Below are 20324 nucleotides of genomic sequence, written 5' to 3'. Positions count from 1 at the left end.
AATTTTCGAACACGACCCATGGCGATTAATCATAACACATATATAAGGCAACGAATGCAGCAACTTGTAATATAGAATGGGGTACATAACCCTAACTCAACTTTCAAGTAAAATGTTATAACCATTACATCTCAACATTGGGGATCGTCCCTTGATCTATGTGCATATGCCAGTTTTCTTACCTCATGTCTTGTGCGAGAATCAAGACAACCTCAAGTGTGATCCTTTCTTCGAGTCCCACAGGAAAATCCTAGTCAGGACATTATAAAATAGGTTTAGTCTCCTAATAAACCAGAACCCGTTATAACTATTCTATAGACCTTCCTAGGCCCCTAATACTCTTTAAACATGTACCAATATGTCATAGAAACCTTAGTTCATAATTCCCTAGGGTTACGCATAAAAGTCCAATGAAAACGAACAAATAATTAGGCTGATAGCATGAACCGCGACCACTTGCCCCAAACTGGTCAACTGATTGGCCAATTCCAAGAGGCTGCCAAAATGCAAGTCAGTCGACCGGTTGACCCAGGCCAGCCAACCGATTTAAGAAAGAGGCTAATCCTCAGCATTTTTCTTAATTTTGAACTTAACCAAATATACCCCAAACTCAATTCCCAGCATATTTTAAACAGTAAATCGACTTCAAATCATTAGTATTATCAATTCCAACATACTCAACAATTCACACAATTAAAGCCAAATCACAAACTTAGGGTTCTGAACCCAAAAATTTCCCCAAATTTAAAAATTGAACTTAATCTTGTTTCTCTTCAAATTCAAGGCCCAAATTAGTTCCTAAACATGTTTCTAAACCCAATATATCCATCCCAATAATCTAAAATCATAAGTTTTCGAAATTAAAAAAAATCCCCCAATATCCTCAAGAACAAAGGAAGAACATCAAAGGAGGACAACAAAAGCTTACCTTTGTTGTGAAACCCAAATTCTCTAGGTTGAAGATGACCTTTAGATCCTGCTAACTCTTCCACTATAGCTTAATCCCCTCCACAAATCCTCTATCTTCAAAGGGCTTGTCTACCATTGTGAATGTTCTTGTTTATAGCTTAGTGTTCAAGAAGTCACTAAAGCAAAGAAGAGAAGGCTTAACCATGGGAGAGAAACCTGTAGCCTTGGGTTTTCTCTTATATCAAATGACCAATTTGCCCCTCCATTTAATTTTCACTCTTTAAAAATCCCAAGGTAAATATAGTAATCTTACCTCTAATTCTAATTACACTTCAAATCACCCAATGTACTAACTAATTCATCCAACATAATTATTCCACCAATAAGTTTCATCTTACCAATTATTCCACAATATATAAATTCTCAAAATATCCCTATGCCCAACCCGAGCAGGGTATTTTTCAATTGTGACTTTTCCGCTAAAACTGCTCAAAAGGATGGTTTCTTGTAGAATGTCACATATATATTCAATTAATAATGTGGTCTCAATGCATATACACGTCATAATTACAAATACACCCACGACAGGTCAAAATTACGAAAATGCCCATTTTAAATAAAAATGGGTCTTTAAACACATTTAATACACATAATAATGCATACTAAATTATATAATAATATAATCCACATAATTACCCTGCGTGCCCTCCCAACAGGCTAATCAAAGTACTTTAATCTCATTAGGATTTTTGAGACATTATAACTGTTAGGAAGTATTTTCTAATATGTCGCAGAATAGTGATGGGGTGTCCTAGTGTACAATAAAAAATTTGTCACTTATTTAAACTACCTTTAAATATGTGGATCCATTAATATACATACATTAATCATAAACAAGAAAAGAATATAGAGCATGCATCTTTATGCTTATCAAGTGTCATTGCTATCTTTTCATAAAATAAACAATCTTCCTATCCACGCTACTCCCAGGTACTCACACCAAGATCTTCCACAACATTCTCTACACCTCAAGAAGTGTGTGGACACTTAGAGAATAAATGATGGTATATTTTTGACTCAACTTGATGTACTCAACACATGAGATCAAGAGAATAGGCCTGAGATTGTTTCTGTATCTTTTTCAAGGAGAGATAGAAAAATATCGTTCTTTTTCTTAGTGAATAAATTATGTATCTTTTATTTTCTGATAAGTCTAACTTATATAGAAAATATTTAAATTTAAAAAATAAATATGTAACCAATTTACAATTTATCTTTTAATTAATTAATTATCTTATTAATGAAAATATCAAAAACTAACTTTTGAATTTTCCATTAATTAATTAATTCAATAAATAAAATGAAACATCTGTCCCTGATTTTTATATAGCTCACGCCACACACAGTCCAGGGACTGTGTGTGTCATGTAGCTCCCTATAAATTAGGGATATGAGATTTTTCCACAATTATTTAATTATTTATTCAAACTAACTTATCAGATAAAATCCAACAACTTGATAATTAATTCAAATTTGAATCTATTATCTTTTTAACTAATTATCACATATAATTAATATTTGAATAAATATCAATTTTTTAAATTCAAATCCAATTTGAACTTATCAAATTATTATGTCCCACTCAAATAAAGATATTTAATTAATTCTACTAATTAATTACAACCAATTTTAGTTAAATATTAATTTCAAAAATTAAATATTTATTTTATTATAATTTTGAAAATTATAATAAATTAACTATTTATATCATTTAGAAAATTATGTAATAATTAATTTTGATAATTACAACTAATTTGTAATTAATAAATTAATCACTATTATCACATAATTGCATATTTGGCCAAAAGAACAAATTTCTTCTTAAATATGCCTTTTTACCATTTTACCCTTTATATCAACTCTTGACTTGAATAGTGTTGATAGAGGTGCTGTGGGGACCTATGGACCTATAATTCCAAGCTCCAATAAATTTGTGATTATTAATTAAACTTTTTAATTAAATAATCTTAATTTATTAATCTCATGATTGCTCCACTATAAATATGAGAATGCACTCTTGTAATTATAGACATTTCATTTACTGAGTACTTTATAACAATAAAGCGTCCATTGATATAATCATTACATAAAATTAACCCTCTAATAATGGTTCATAATTAACCAGGAATAAAATTAACGTTTTACCCTTGTAATTATATCTTGTTTCCTTAAGTACCATTAACTTTACTAGTGAAGGTTAATTTATAACTAAATTATGAATTTGAGCTCAATAACCTTTTAGTCCCAAAAGTAAACCCTTAAGAGAACCATTATTCAATCTCTTTCGAGAAGGTATAGATTCCATATCTGTATACTATGTCCCTAGCAATTGACATTAATGAGTTCCCAAAACTAAAGTTTCTAGCCTGATCATTTTGACAGACCCTAATGAGTGAATCAAAGAACTCATATAACATAAACAGGAGTTCATAGTAACTTCAGGATTAAAATCTATTTGTATGTGATCATCAGTTGATATATTTAATTAATACTTCGAAACGGTATTTAACTAAGTATTAATAAACATATCTTGTCCAGTTTTATATATTTTCTAATATATAAAGTATCTCCACTAAATTTTTCTACTACACTAGTAATCCGGATCTAGATCACGCGTATTCATAATACTAGTGGATTGTACTTGCAGTAATTAATCTAAAGATTCCATAACATTATTTTACTGTGAACTATTCAAGTTAATTTATCTCAAACACAATCCTCCTGTACCAATACGTGGTTGAGATCACATATATGAACTTAAGAATTTTTCTGATATTTACTTAATATTGTCACAAAATAAATATAGTCCATAAAATATATGCATAACAAAATCAATTTATTTATTTCTTTAAACAATATCTACTACATATGCTTTCAAGGCACAATTTCCAACAATATCCTACTTTCCCTAAAGAAAATGAGGCATCTATCTCATTCCCATGTTTCTTACATGCTCCTGAAAAGATTTCATGGATAAAGTCTTTGTGAAAGGATCTGCAAGATTATTCTCTGAAGCTATCTTCATAACTGCAACATCTCCTCGATGAACTATCTCTCTAATCAAGTAATATTTCCTCTCGATGTGCTTTCCCTTCTTGTGACTCCGTGGTTCCTTTGAGTTAGCTACTGCCCCACTATTGTCACAATATAGGACTAGTGGCTTATCCACATCTGGCACTACTTCCAGATCGGAATAGAACTTTTTGAGTCACACAGCCTCTTTAGCTGCTTCACAAGCTGCTGTATACTCGACTTCCATGGTGGAGTCTGCAATGCTGGTTTGTTTAATACTTCGCTAGACTACTGCTCCTCCTCTAAGAGTAAACACTGATCCAGAAGTTGATTTCCGACTATGTCTGTCTGATTGAAAATCAGAATCAGTGTAACCAGTGGGGTTCAAGTCTCCACTGCTATTTCTAGTATTTCTAAGATACTTGAGAATATTCTTCACTGCAATCCAATGAATCAATCCATGATTGGATTGATAACAGCTGACTATCCCCACTGCATAACAAATATCAAGTCTTGTACACAACATGGCGTATATACTGCCTACCATTGAGGCATAGGGATACCATCTCATATCTTCCTCTTCTTGAGGTGTTTTAGGATGTTGCTCCTTTGAAAGGGGTACTCCAGAATGAGTAGGCATATCACCCTTTTTGGAATTTTGCATATTAAAGCGGTCTAGCACCTTATCATATATAGGTTGCTTGAGATAGTGCCAAAGTCTTGTTTTGTCTATCTCTAAGAATTTGAATGCTTAGAACATACTTGGCTTCTCCCAAATCTTTCCTTTAGAATTGTTCAACTAACTAGTTCTTTACCTTTGATAATGATGTTATGTCATTGCCAATCAGTAATATATCATCAACGTAAAGAACGAGGAATACTACTACATCATCTTTGATTTGTTTATAGACACAAGGTTCGTCAACGTTTTGTTCAAAACCAAACGTTTTAATTGTGCTATCAAATCTAAGATTCCAAGATCTAGAAGCTTGTTTGAGTCCATATACGAACCTAAGAAGCTTGCAAACTTTTTGCTCATTACATTTTACTTCGAACCCTTCTGGTTGAGACATGTAACTGGTTTCGTCAATGTAGCCTTTCAGAAAAGCTGTTTTGACATCCATTTTCCAAATCTCATAATCCATGCATGCAACAATGGATAAGATTATACGAATGGACTTTAGGATGGGTACAGGAGAAAAAGTTTCTTCATAAAAAACCCCTTCTTTCTGTGTGTAGCCTTTGGCTACAAGCCTTGCTCTGAAAGTCTTTACTTTCCCATCCGCTCCTCTTTTATTCTTGAATATCCACTTGCAACCAATGGGATTGATATTCTTAGATGGATCTTCAAGAACCTAGTCAGAATTGGAAAACATTGATTCCATTTATTGGTTCATGGCATCTTGCCATTTGTCCTCGTCAGAATCATTCATTGCATCTTGAAATGTCAATGGATCATCTTTGTTTGTGTCAGACAGAAGCATTTGAACTTCGTGTTCATAGCGCATGGGTTGCTTACTAACCCTCCCACTATGATGAGGTTCTCTACTATTCTAACTAGAACTAGCAGTTTCCTCTTGTCATTTTTCATTGGTTGTTGTTGGTGACTTTGCAACTTCATTCGAGACCATCTCCCTAGTACAACTTTGCTGCAAGGTTTGTGCTTATTACATAATCATGTTCAAGAAAAGTTGCATTTGTCGATACAAATGTTTTATTTTCTTTTGGACTATAGAAAATTCCACCTCTAGTCTCTTTGGAATAGCCCACAAACATGCACACTTTAGAGCATGATTCCAACTTCCCGGTCTTTCCTTTAAGCACATCTGCAGGACACCCCCAAATGTGAAAATGGTGTAAACTAGGTTTACAACCATTCCATAATTCCATGGGTGTCTTCTGGATAGACTTAGATGGAGCAACATTCAATATGTATAGAGCACATTGAATAGCATAGCCCTAGAATGACAGTGGTAATGATGAGAGTTCATCATTGATCTAACCATATCTAGTAACATTCTGTTCCATCTTTCTGAAACACTATTTTGCTGTGGCGTTCCACGTGCTGTGAGTTGGGATTGAATACCATGCTCACGCAGATGGTCCTCGAATTCAAAACCCAAGTACTCTCCTCCTTGATCAAATCGAAGAACTTTCAGTGATTTACCTAATTGCTTTTCAGCCTCTGCTTGAAATTCATTTAACTTTCCAAAAGTTTCAGATTTTCTTTGCATTAAGTAAAGGTAACCATATCTTGAATAATAGTCAATGAAAGTGACAAAGTATTCATAACCTCCTCTTTTTTGTACAATAAGTGGACTGCAAACATCCGTATGTACCAGCTTAAGTGGTTTTGTAGCTCTTGAACCTTTAGCAGAGAAAGGTCTCTTGGTCATCTTGCCTTCTAGATAGGATTCACAATCAGGAAGAGAACCAATAGATAGTTCTCTTAAAGGGCCATACTTTACAAGCCTATTAATTCTATCTAGAAAAATATGGCCCAATCTCAAGTGCCACAGATATGTTTCACTATCGGAATCAGACTTTTGTCGTTTAATAGATCTACGATTAGCTATTTTAAATAACTCAGAATTAAGTAAAAAATTTGTCATTGATTATAAGTATGTAAATTTTTTTATCCCAAAGCATTTGCATAACAAGTAAATTAATTATTTCTTTCAATAGTAACTATTTTATTAATAAAAGAAATAAATGTCATGCAAAAATAGAAATAAGTTTCCAAACATTAACAATCAAAATTACTAATAATAAACTAAATTTCTAGGCTGTAGTTTTCTTTGTTCAAAGAAATATGGAATTTCTAAAACAAAATAAAAATTTTAATTGTTCAAATAACAATAAATTTTTTAAATAAAACTACTCTCCAACTCCTCCAGCTTTACTTGCTATAAAAAATCCTCATCAGTCTCTTCCTCCTTTTCAGGGTTCTGATTATGCAAACGTAAAAAACAAAGAAAAATAGATTAGTGGCATATACTTTTGAATCTACTATTCAAAGTTGAAAAAAATATATGTAAATCTCATTTACCTTTTTCGTTTGATACAAATGACGACACTCAACAAAGACTTCCTTTGTCATTGCTTGCCACATCTCATGGGCTGAGTCATAGTGTATATATTTTTCCTTTGTTTCGTCAGGCGTGGTTGAAAGCATGCAATAACGTGCCAACCAATCAGATTTCATCAAATTCCTATATTTTTCTTCTGCTTTATAGCTAGTAGCTAATGGTGGTTCTATTGGAGGTTTGTTACAGACGGTTGACTTCAACTTCTTATAAGAAAAAATAGTCAAAATGCCTCAAAACCAACGTTGCATGTTTTCAGGTTCAAAACCCAAAGATTTGAGAAAAGTATCGGTGTGTAATTCACCAATAGACATCTTTGCTGGGAATAAATAAATAAACAAAAATGAATTTATGCATATAATAAATATCAATAATTTTCGGAATAGTAAACGTGATGCATGAATGCAACAATTAAAGAACACATAAAAAATAATTGCTAATTCCATGATTAATTAATTTTAACATTAATGGACCAGCCTTAGGGTTCGTCAGACTAATTCCAAATTAATTTTGAGACAAATTCTCAAATTTATAAGTGAAAACTCAAAACAACATTTATCTTTTGACTTATAAACAACCGCTTGTTTGGTAAAGAATACACTAGTCTGCTCAAAAGCCTAATGCACCTTGTGAGTGTAACCCATTATTTTAGATCAATGAATTAACTCAAGAGTGTGCCTTAGGGTCAGTCAAACTTGAAATACATCATTAAATCCTATTCTTGAAAAAGAAGTTTTCCTTGAGAATAACACAGTCGAGAGCCTTCCTTAGGGGGACACAAGCAATGGTGCCAGGAGACCCTCTCCATGTTACCTTAGTGCTAACTAATAATGGAGACCATGAGACTTATTGTCATAACTCCCACTCCCACTCACTATTTTAAAATATGTGTTTTCTAAAAATATCTTATGCTTTTTAATTAGTTTGTAAAAATAAAATGAACTATTTTTACCAGATGATATTCTAATAATTACTAATCCAATTAAGCAAAATTAAAATTATATAACTATGTCGTAATTAATTCAATTTTAATTTGCTATAATTACTAGAAATATCATTTATTATTTAATAAAACAATTTTATTAAATACTAGAAATTAAACTACTTTTAAAATCAATTTCCGCTCTTGAACTAGTTAAAACTAGATTTATTATTATATGGTCCATCACATAAAGCATATAATCACATGGGACAATCCTAAGGCATATTTCTACTCATATGAGATGCATGCTAATTTTAAATACTCTGTGGGTAAAATGTATGGCATGTCAAAAATGCATGATAAAGTATTAAACCATTTAATCACATTCAAACATTTAAATAAATAAATACTAATTAAATAAATAAATGTTGGTCAGGTGTCTTGGGTATTTCTAGAAAAAATTACAACACTTGCAAAATTATACACAAAAATGTAAGAGACTAAATAAAACCTAAAGAGAACTTTATCGTCAACTTTGGGCATTCACATGTAGTCTTGATCCATTAAGTCATTTATCCATTTAATTTTGAATTAAAATAACTTTTAATTATCTTAAACAAATTTTAAGAATAATTAACTTAGGCTTTAATGTCCAGTAAGTTATTATGCCCACTTTTAAATTTGGGCTCAAACAATTAATTAAAAATAAAACAATTTTCAATTATGAGATAAAATTAATTAAGCCCACAATTAAAATAGATAACAATGTGCAAACCCTAGGGTTAGGAACCCTAGGGCCAGCGACAGAAGGTGGCTAGGCATGGGGCTCGACAGTGTGGGCAGCTGTAGGCGCAGGCGCGCGCGGCAGGCGACATAGGGGTGCGCGGTGCACGCGGCAGGCGGCACAGGGCCGCGCGGCTCAGGCGGGGTGCGTAGGGACGCGCACGCATGGGAGCTTTAGGCCACGGGGCTGTACAGTAGCCTTGGGCTCGGGCTTCAGGGCACGGAACCCGCGGCTCTGGCCTTACAGAAAATTTTAAAATAATTTAATGTAGAAAATTAAATTACAAAAATTTCTATGCCCCAAAGTAGCTTACATTTTTCATCTCGAAAATTTAAGAACAATTCCTAAACCCAAAAAGCCATAAATTAATGACCCTTAAGATTATACTTTAATCATACATACATCCATCCATCACACATATTACAATAACATAATGGTCACTCTGGTACCAATTGATAGGAACTGGTTTCCTAATATGCAGCGGAATAGTGATGGGTTGGCCCAGTGTAAAACAAAAATTTTGTAACATATTTAAACTACCTTTAAATATGCAGATCCACTAATATACATACATTAATCATAAACAAGAAAATAATAAATAACATACCTCTTGATGCCTATCAAGTGTCCTTGCTATCTTTACGTAAAATAAACGATCTTCCCATCTACGCTACTCCCAGGTACTCACACCAAGATCTTCCACAACGTTCTCTACACCTGAAGAAGTGTGTGGGCACTTAGAGAATTAAGGATGGTATATTTATGATTGAACTTGATGTACTCAACAAATTAGATCAAGAGAGTAGGCCTGAGATTGGTTCTATATCTTTTTCAGGGAGAGACAGAAAAGTATCATTGTTTTTCTTAGAGCGAATAAATTCTATATTTTTTATTTTCTGATAAGTCTAACTTATATAGAAAATATTTAAATTTAAAAAATAAATATGTAACTAATTTACAATTTATCTTTTAATTAATTAATTATCTTATTAATAAAAATATCAAAAACTAACTTTTGAATTTTTCATTAATTAATTAATTAAAAAAATAAAGGTGAAAAATTTATCCCTGATTTTTATATAGCTCACGCCACACACAGTCTGTCCCTATAAATTAGGGATATGAGATTTTTCCACAATTATTTAATTATTTATTCAAACTACCTTATCAGATAAAATCCAATAACTTGATAATTAATTCAAATTTGAATCTATTATATTTTTAACTAATTATTACATATAATTAATTATTTGAATAAATATCAATCTTTTAAATTCAAATCAAATTTGAACTTATCAAATTATTATCTCCCACTTAAATAAAGATATTTAATTAATTCTACTAATTAATTAAAACCAATTTTAATTAAATACTAATTTCAAAAATTAAATATATAGTTTATTATAATTTCGAAAATTATAATAAATTAACTATTTATATCATTCCGAAAATTATATAATAGTTAATTATTAATTAATTTTGATAATTACAACCAATTGTTATTAATTAATTAATTACTATTATCACATAATTGCGTATTTGGCCCAAAGAACAAATTTCTTCTTAAATATGTCTTTTTACTATTTTACCCTTTATGTCGACTCTTGTCTTAAATAGTGTTGATAGAGCCGCTTTGGGAACCTATGGACCTATAATTCCAACCTCCAATAAATTTGTGATTATTAATTAAATAATCTTAATTTATTAATCTCATGATTACTCCACTATAAATATGAGACTGCACTCTTGTAATTATAGACATTTCATTTACTGAGTACTTTATTACAATAAAGCGTCCATTGATATAATCATTACATAAAATTAACCCTCTAATAGTGGATCATAATTAACTGGGAATAAAATTACCATTTTACCCTTTTAATTATATCTTGTTTCCTTAAGTACCATTAACTTTACTAGTGAAGGTTAATTCATAACTAAATTATGAATTTGAGCTCAATAAGCTTTCAGTCCCAAAAGTAAACCCTTAAGGGAACCATTATTCAATCTCTTTCGAGAAGGTATAGATTCCATATCTGTATGCTATGTCCCCAGCCATTTACATTAATGAGTTCTCAAAACAAAAGTTTCTAGCCTGATCATTCTGACAAACCCTAACGAGTGAATCAAAGAACTCATATAATATAAACAGGAGTTCATAGTAACTTCAGGATTAAGATCTATTTGTATATGATCATTAGTTGATATATTTAATTATTACTTCGAAACGATATTTAACTAAGTATTAATAAACATATCTGGTCAAGTTCTATATATTCTCTAATATATAGAGTACCTCCACTAAAGTGTCCTACTACACTAATAATCAGGATCTAGATCACTTATATTCATAATACTAGTGGACCGTACTTGCAGTTATTAATCTAAAGATTTCATAACTTTATTTTACTGCGAACTATTCAAGTTCATTTATCTCAAACACAATCCCCCCGTACCAATACGTGGTTGAGATCACATATATGAACTTATGAATTTTTCTGATATTTACTTAATATTATCACAAAATAATATAGTCCATAAAATATATGCATAACAAATTTAATTAATTAATTTATTTATTTCTTAAAATAATGTGTACTGCATATGCTTTCAGGGAAAAATTCCCAACAACAACTATCCCCTCCTAATAGAACATTCATCCTCAAATTTTACTTGAACAGTTTGGGATACCGATCCCGCAAATCTGAATCTAATTCCCTAGTTGCTTTCTTTACTTTGTTTTGTCTCTATAACACTATGACGAAAGCAACAATCTTATTCCGTGAGACTTTATCTTTTCTATCCAAAATCTCCACTGGCTTCTCTTCACAAGATAACTCCAGTTGTGTAGTATTTGACACTTCTTTCCTTAGCATCGATACTTGGAACACCCTCTGAACCCCCACCATTGCTGGGGCTAGGCTAATTAGTGAAACAAAAAATTCATGTTCATTGAACTCCACATTCCTATTTATGAGTATGCGTAACTTTTCTATTAATTCTGAGAAGCTAATATTTGATTTCTGGTCTTCTTAATGACTCTACTAGTCCTCTAAAGCATCTCAGGACTAAGATACTTTCTCTCACCTATTTAATCCCAATTGATCTGCATTATCTATCATATAATATTTCATGCGGAGCTACATCAATAGTTTACCGATAACCATTGTTGTAGGAAAAACTCAATAAAGGGAAGTTACTTACTTCACGATCCCTCGAAGTCCAATACACATGCCCGAAGCATGTCCTCTAATATCTAGATCATCCTCTCAGATTTCCCGTCTGGCTGAGGACGATATATTGTATTAAGTTTCAGCCTGATACCCATTGTCTTTTGCAGGCCATCCCAAAACTTGGGAGTTAAAAAATATAAGATCTCAATCCGACACTATAAACATTGGTGCCCCATGGAGACGTACAACCTCCATCACATATAACTCAACATGCTAATTCATATTATAATTCGTCACACAAGTAAAAAGTAAAATGACTTGGTATATCAATCCTTGATCACCCATACCAAGTCATGCCGTCCCACCGTCTTATACAATTCATGATCCAAAATCCATGGTTATATTCTCCCATTTCCATTTTGGAGTACCCAAAATAACCCCATTGGCCTCTGGTATTTAGCTTTCACTTGCTCATATGTTAGGCACTTAGCCACATATTCAACTACGTCTTTCTTCATCCCTGACCACCAATATAAATATTTCAAATTCTGACATATCTTTGTGGTATCTAGATGTAACGAGTATGGAGAGGTATGAACTCATATATAATTTCTTCCTTAATACCATTATCCATCGGAACACATATCCGATCCTTATATCTCAACATATCCATATCAGAAATAGTAAAGTCCTTAGCCACTCCAACTAAGAACTCTTCACTATGTTTCACCAATCGTGGATAACTTCTTTGCATTTCCTTGTAATTTTCTCAATAAGAGTAGACTGAAGGGTTCTATTTTCCCACTTACTAACCACGAACTCTATACCAACACTAATAATCTCCTGAGCTAACTTTGTTGTGATATGTTTCATAATATACACTTGGCTCGAACCTTTCCGACATAAGGAACCAGCCACCCCATTGGTTTTCCCTGAATGATAAAGGATTTCACAATCATAACCCTTCACCAGTTCTCACCAATGTCTCTATCTTTTATTTGAACCCCTATGGGTAACGAAACACTTTAAACTATTATGTCAGTGTATGTCTCACACTTTTCCCCACATAAGTAATTTTGCCACACCTTGAGTGCAATTACCACTTGCTACTAATTGGAGGTCACGTGCAGGATACCTCTCCGCATACTCTTTCAACTTTCTCTAAGCATTAGCTATGATTTTCCTAGTTTGCATAAGGGTGCATCTAGTCCCTGTCATGACACTTCACAATATACTACGAGCTCCTCATTCTCAAATGACAAACCCAGCACTGGTGCTATAATAAGTTTCTATCTTAACCCTTGGAAGCTTTATTCACATCAGTCAGTTCACACCCACCTCAAATTCTTACGAATTAGTTCAATCAACGGTGTTGAAATCCTCAAAGATCCATCAACAAAACGTTGATAGTGTCTTGGCAACCTATGGAAACTTCTAACTTCTAAAGCATTCCTTGGCCTTAGCCAAATCTTTTCCTGCTCTTATCCTAATTGATTCAACTTGGTTCAACCATAAAACCATTCTTCCTCACAATATAATCCATAAACATTACTTGAAGAAGTCTGAACCCACATTGCTTGAACTTTACATGCAATTTATTTACTCTTAGATTTTGTAGTACAACCTAGAGATGTTCTTCATATTCTTCCCATGACTCGTGTAGAAGACAATCATTAAAATATCTTATTCCTTGATCATCAGCTGGTGATAACCAGATTAAAGTTCAATATTTACAAACACAGTTTTGTCTTACAACCGATCAAAAAAGCCACCAGTACTTGGGAGTGGATAGTTATTCTTAATAATCACCTTATTTAATTCCAGCAGCCATTACACATATGTAAAACTTCCCTCTTTCTTCTTCCCAAATAATACCGATGTATCCCACAGTGAGAAAGTCAATCTTATAAACTCCAAATGTAGTAGCTCTTATAACTAAATCTCCAATCCTTTTTACTCTGTTAGTGCCATTCACTAAAGTTCCTTGGATATCAATCCAGGTACAATTTTATAACAACCTTGATCTCTTGGTGCGGTAATAACTCAGATAGATCCTTTAAGAACTCATTCATAATTCATGATCCAATCTGGTCTACTCTGATCCAACAGTTCCTGTAATAAAGTTCCAGCCTTCGACAATCATATCGTCTTGATGTGGGGTCCATCTATAACACCCGCAACCACAAAGGGATCTCCAATTCAGGTGCAAAATTACCATCTCTTTCCTTTTCACAATCTATAGTTGCCCCATACTTGGCTAATCAACCCATAGCTTGTACTACGTCGATGTCCTCCTTTTATAATCAAACCAAGTCTTCGAATAACTCTCTACTATCCACTTTCACTGGTAAGGATTTAATCCCTCTCCTAGAGATTACTAATCTTCCAGTAGGTAACAAGTTCTAAACCTCACACCATGAAAATCTCAAAGTTTTCTATGTTTGTCTATTCGCCTAAGAAGCACTATTCCAAATACTTCTACAATCAATGACTCCAGTTTGTCAAGCAGTGACAACAACCTCCTTACCGTCCCACAGTCAAACCCAGACAAACACAACATTCACATACAACAACAATGCTAATAATCATTTGTTTTCACATTCACATAGTAGTCCAAGGCATATTATACAATTACACAGTTAAACACATATTCAAAAAATTAATTATCGAGCCATGATTCAGCTTGTCTTTAGCAGTGAGCGAACATGTTCGATCAATCTTTAGCAACCATAAACCTTGGCTGCTTTGATACCAAGTTGTAATGTCCAACAAATCCAGGATCTTTACATCTTGTGTTTAAAATAGTCATTAAGCGAGTCATTTCAACTCAAAAGTGTAATAAAAATTAATTAAAGGCTTAGGTAATAAATTTTTGTCAAAATATATAAACTTTTCATTAAAAACTTAAAATATTTACAAGGGATCCCAGAAGAATAATTACAACATAATTATCAACAAAGTTTACAAAGTAGTCGACCTAAGCGAAAATATTGGACTCATATCCTAAGTCCCTCCAAATAACTTGACCATGGTAACCAAGCAGGCTGGACATGCAGGTGCCGCCCTAAGTCCTCCAACTCATGGTTGGTATGGTTTAACTTTGCTCTTACATGCACCATAGAGCACCCATGAGTCAAGGCCCAGCAAGAAAACTTAACAAGGCATAACCAAAATCATAACATGCATGTACAACAATTCTCATGATTAATAAACTATAAACACGTATGTATCAACCAAATAAACAACAATATCCGACATATTATAAATATGCTCATTTCAACATAGGAATAGTTTTCACGAGTTATGCCGAGCTAGGCGTATCACTAGAGCGCCAAGCATCTGGCCTGTGCGGAGCGAGAGTGGACAACACTCCTATAGTGGTCAAGGGCCATCACGGCCTACATTCAGCATGTATTTTCGAACACGGCCCATGCCGATTAATCATAACACATAGAAAAGGAAATGAATTCAGCAACTCAGACATAAAATGGGGTACATAACCCTAACTCAACTTTCAAGTAAATGATTATAACCGTTACATCTCAACATTGGGGCACATGCCCTGATCTATGTGCATATGCCAGTTTTCTTACCTCAGGTGTTGTGTGAAAATCAAGATGACCTCAAGTGCGATCCTTTCTTTGAGCCTCGTGGAAAAATCCTAGTCACAACATTATAATACAGGTTTAGTTTTCCAATAAACCACAACTCTTTAAAACTTTTCCATAGACCTTCCTAAGCCCCAAATACTCTTTAAACATGTCCCAATATGTCATAGAAACCTTATGTCATAATTCCCTAGGGTTGCACATCAAAATCAAATGAAAACAAATAAAAAATTAGGCTAACAGCAAGAACCGGTCGACCGCTTCCCCCAAATTGGTTAACCATTTTGCCAATTCCAAGTGGCTGCCAAAACGTCGGCCGGTCTACTAGTTTTGCCAGGCCGGTCGAACGGTTTAAGTCAGAGCTCACTCCTCTACATTTTTCCATATTTTGAACTTAGAACAAATCGAACTTAAACTCAATTCCCAATAGATTTTACATAGTAAATCGACTTCAAATCATTAGTGTTATCCATATAAAAGGCTAAGGTACCACCTAACTCAACAATTTATACAATTAAAGCAATCACAAACTTAGGGTTCTAAACCAAAAAATTTCCCCAAATTTGAAAATTGAACTTAACCCTATGTTTCTCTTCAAATTCAATGCCCAAATAAGTTCATCAACATGTCTGTAAACCCAATATATTCATCCCATCAATCTAAAGTCACAAGGTTTAGAAATTAAACAAAAACCCCCCAATATCTTCAAGAACAAAGGAAGAACATCAAAGGAGGATAACAAAAGTTTACATCTGCTATGAAACCCGAATTCTCTAGGTTGAACATGACCTTTAGTTCTTTTTAAACTCTTCTACTAGAGCTTAATCCCTTCCACAAATCCTCTAAATTAAAAGGGCTTGGTCTACCATTGAGAATGTTCTTGTATATAGCTTAGTGTTCAAGAAGTCACTAAAATAATGAAGATGAGGCTTAAACGTGGGAGAGAAACCTTCAACCTTGGGTTTCCTCTTTTGTCAATTTATGTGGTAAAATGACCAATTTTCCCCTCCCTTCAACTCTCACTATTTAATAATCCCAAGGGATATTTACTAATCTCACCTCTAATTCTAATTACACCTTAGATCACGAACTTTACCAACTAATTCATCCAACATAATTATTCCACCAACAAATTTTATCTTACCAATTATTCCATAATATAAAAATTCTCAAAATATCCCTATGCCCAACTCGAGCAGGTATTTTTCGTTGTGTTTTCCGCTAAAACTGCTCGAAAGGATCCACTCCTGTCAAATGTTACATATATATCCACATAATAATGTGGTCTCAATGCATATACATGTAATAATTACAAATACACCCTTATCGGGTCAAAATTATGAAAATTCCCCTCTTTCACAAAAGCAGGTATTTAAACACATTTAATACACACAATAATGCATACTCAATTATACAATAATAAAATCCACATAATTACTCCACAAGCCCCCCCTCCATGCTAATCAAAGTACTTTAATCTCATTAGGAGTTTTGGGACGTTATATTTGTGAAGAACCTACTTGATGTCCGCAATGACAATAAGTTTTTGTTGGAAAGTCTCCAATCATCGAAGGCGACACTTGAAAACGAGGTCGAAGTGTTGCAGCCAGATGTCAGGTTATCCCAACAAACTATCAAGGCGAAGAGAAACTTTTCATTTCTGTTTCGACCGAATTGGATAAAGCTAGTGAAGATGCTGACCAACATCGTATTGATCATGCACCTGAAACTTCACGCTTAAAAAATGAGGCCGCGCAGTTGAATGTAAAACTTCAAAGTTTAGAAAAGTTAACAATAGACATTATGTTAATGTATGTGTGTTATCTGTAGGATCGATAGTTGCACTTACTATACTAACTATATCACTTCACTAATTGTGCAGGAATTGGAAAAGTTCTACCTGGATTGATCGAAAGCTCACATTTTCGACAGGTATCGTGTGCAGTAGAAGATGAGCATTCTGGGCAGAACCGACGTAGCCTACTATCTACATTTCTGGGTTCAATACAACAACTAAAGTTTAAAAGATAAGCAAGACCTGCTACACACATACTGCGATGATCATGGATTGATTGTTGGTTTGTACAACTCTGGCACTCATATAGAAAAATTTGGTGACCTCGAGATTAATTACCCAAGTGAGCACACTCAAGCACTAAGGGCTCAAATGGGATCGTGCTTGAGGATTGAATTGAACAAAGCTATCGATATCTAAAGGTAAGAAAACTACACCGGGTTATGTGTTTGTGTTGGGACTAAGAGCTCCCTATATTTGTATGATGTCATAGATGGTATTATGCCATGGGACATGTGATAAACAACCTAAGGGTGCCTTAAATAATACTTGACTCAGCCTGTCCAAGAAAATGCTAAGGCAAGGATATTTCTGGGCAACCCATGAAGAAGGACTGCATTGATTACGTCTGGTAGTACGAACAATGCCAAAGGTACGCAAATATCCCGTGAGCCCCTCCAATGGAAATAACCCTGATGACGAGACCCTGGCCTTTTGCAGTGTGGGGTATCAACCTAGTAGGGTCACTCCCGACTGGGAAGAATGGTGTGAAGTACGTCATTATTGCCATCGATTATTACACTAAGTGGGTCAAGGCGGAACACATGAACACTATCACCTCAAAAAAGGCCCTAGACTTCATCATCAACAACATTGTGTACCGATATGGCCTCCCCTACTAGATCGTGTCTGACAACGGGAAGCAATTTGACAACGTCCATTTCACTGACTTCTGTGAAAGGCGTGGCATCATCAAAAACTTCTCCGCGGTCACCAGACCTCAAGAAAACGGGCAAACAAAGGTCGTGAACAAGAACTTGAAAGGAAAATTGAAGAAAAAGCTTCACGCCTGGAGAAGCAAGTGGCTAGAGGAGCTACCCCGCATATTATGGGCATACCGGACCACCGAAAGAATTTATACCGGACACACTCCCTACCCAATGGTATACAGATGCGAAGCAATCATCCCAGTGGAAACAGCTGTCCCGTCCCGCAGACGGGACACGTATGATCCCGTATAGAACCACGCCTGACTCCAAGAATCTTTAGATCTCATTGAGGAGATCCGGGAAGAATCCCAGGTTCAGCTAAAGATGTACCAAGGCAAGATTGCTTGGCATTTTAATTCTAAAGTTAGGAGCCGAAAGTTTGAAACCAGCGATCTAGTCCTGAGAAAATTCTTCCCTGCAACTCATGACCCGGGAGTAGGGGTTCTGGGCCCAAACTGGGAGGGACCATATGAAATCCAACATGAAGTGTGTCCAGGAACGTATCGCTTAAGGCGACTTGATAGAATGGAGGTCCCACGGGCCTGGAACGCAGAACACCTCCGTAAATACTTTCAATAGTTAGGAGGGCATGTTCCTATTTTTAATTCTTCTTTTAAATAATGTACGCCTCAGGGAAGTTTCTTATTTAATAAAAATGATGTGTGCAAAACATAAGAAAGAAATATTGTAAAGAAATGACTGTTCGCGTCCGTTTTCATAAATAAGTGACCCAAGACTATAGTCTTCTCTCACTTGGGGGGTATAACCATTTGTACGAACGAGTCTAGGAATAAAAACAAATAGGATGCAAAACGTAAAGTTTAGTCCTAGTTCGCACCATACAGATTGGGGGTGGTAGAAACCCAACTCCTAACAACCCAGACAGACATGGTCTGGGGGGTACAAACCCAGTAGGATGCAAGGCTCAGGCCTAGTCCCTAACTTGGACATACACGGTCTGGGGGGTGCAAACCAAATAGGACGTAAGGCTCAGGCATAGTCCAAACTTTGACACGCATGGTCCGGGAGTATAAAAAACCTAAACATCGGTCGACCAAATGTAGGTCCCAATCAACCAAATACCAATCCACGCTTTCCCCATAATGGCCCAAAACCATTGGAACGTGAGTCCTAGGTATGAGTTATCTAAAATTAGTCTTATAAATGGCCCAGGCCATGGGAACCTTACCCATAGGTCCAAAATAAGCTAATCAACTAATCCCTGATGGCCTAGGCCATTGGAACCTGAACACTAGAATCAGGACAAATAAATTTGGTGACAAATTATTAACTCCCTAGTGGCCCAGGCCGTTCGATCCCGAACAACGAGGTTAAAGCGAGTCAATAAGTTAAAATCTAAAGAGATCTCCGATGGTCCTGGAGTCCGTATTATGAAATCGGGGCGACTCATTCCAAACCACAAAGACCCGAACATGGTCCCCCAGACGTGATAAACATTTTCTAAAACTTTTCCCAAATGGTCCTAGCCGTTGGAACTAGGACTGAACATTCGACTCATTCATACAAGGTGGTAAAACAATCAGTGAAATTCGAATTAATGGAACGGGAAAAACTGTGCAAGAGATAAAATAGATACAAATAAAAATTGTCTTAGATGCACCCGCATCCATAAAAGTGTTACAAAAAAGAAATGAAAATGATTAAAAGACCTGGGCCTAGGCTTCGCCATGCCCTGATGCCTCCGGGTTGGCCCCATCAATCTCCTCCTCGGCCAAGGGCTCCGCGTTAGCTTTCTCCTTAGCCTCGTACTCAGCTCTCTTCGCGGTAGGGTCATGGTAAAGCAGGAGGTTCATGTTATTTTCCTGGAGCCACGCCGTGTAGATAGCCTCGTTGAAGGTGGCCTCCAACAAGGCATCCGCCTGCTCTTTCCCTTGGCAGGCCTCCTTGTGCATTTTCACCTCTTGCTGAAGCAGACCATCGCAGCCCTAGATCTAAGACTCAAGGGCGATAATCTTTTCCCGATCC

Source organism: Humulus lupulus, chromosome 9 (assembly GCF_963169125.1).
Source record: "Humulus lupulus chromosome 9, drHumLupu1.1, whole genome shotgun sequence".
NCBI lineage: Eukaryota > Viridiplantae > Streptophyta > Magnoliopsida > Rosales > Cannabaceae > Humulus > Humulus lupulus.
Note: the sequence above shows the minus strand (reverse complement) of the source record.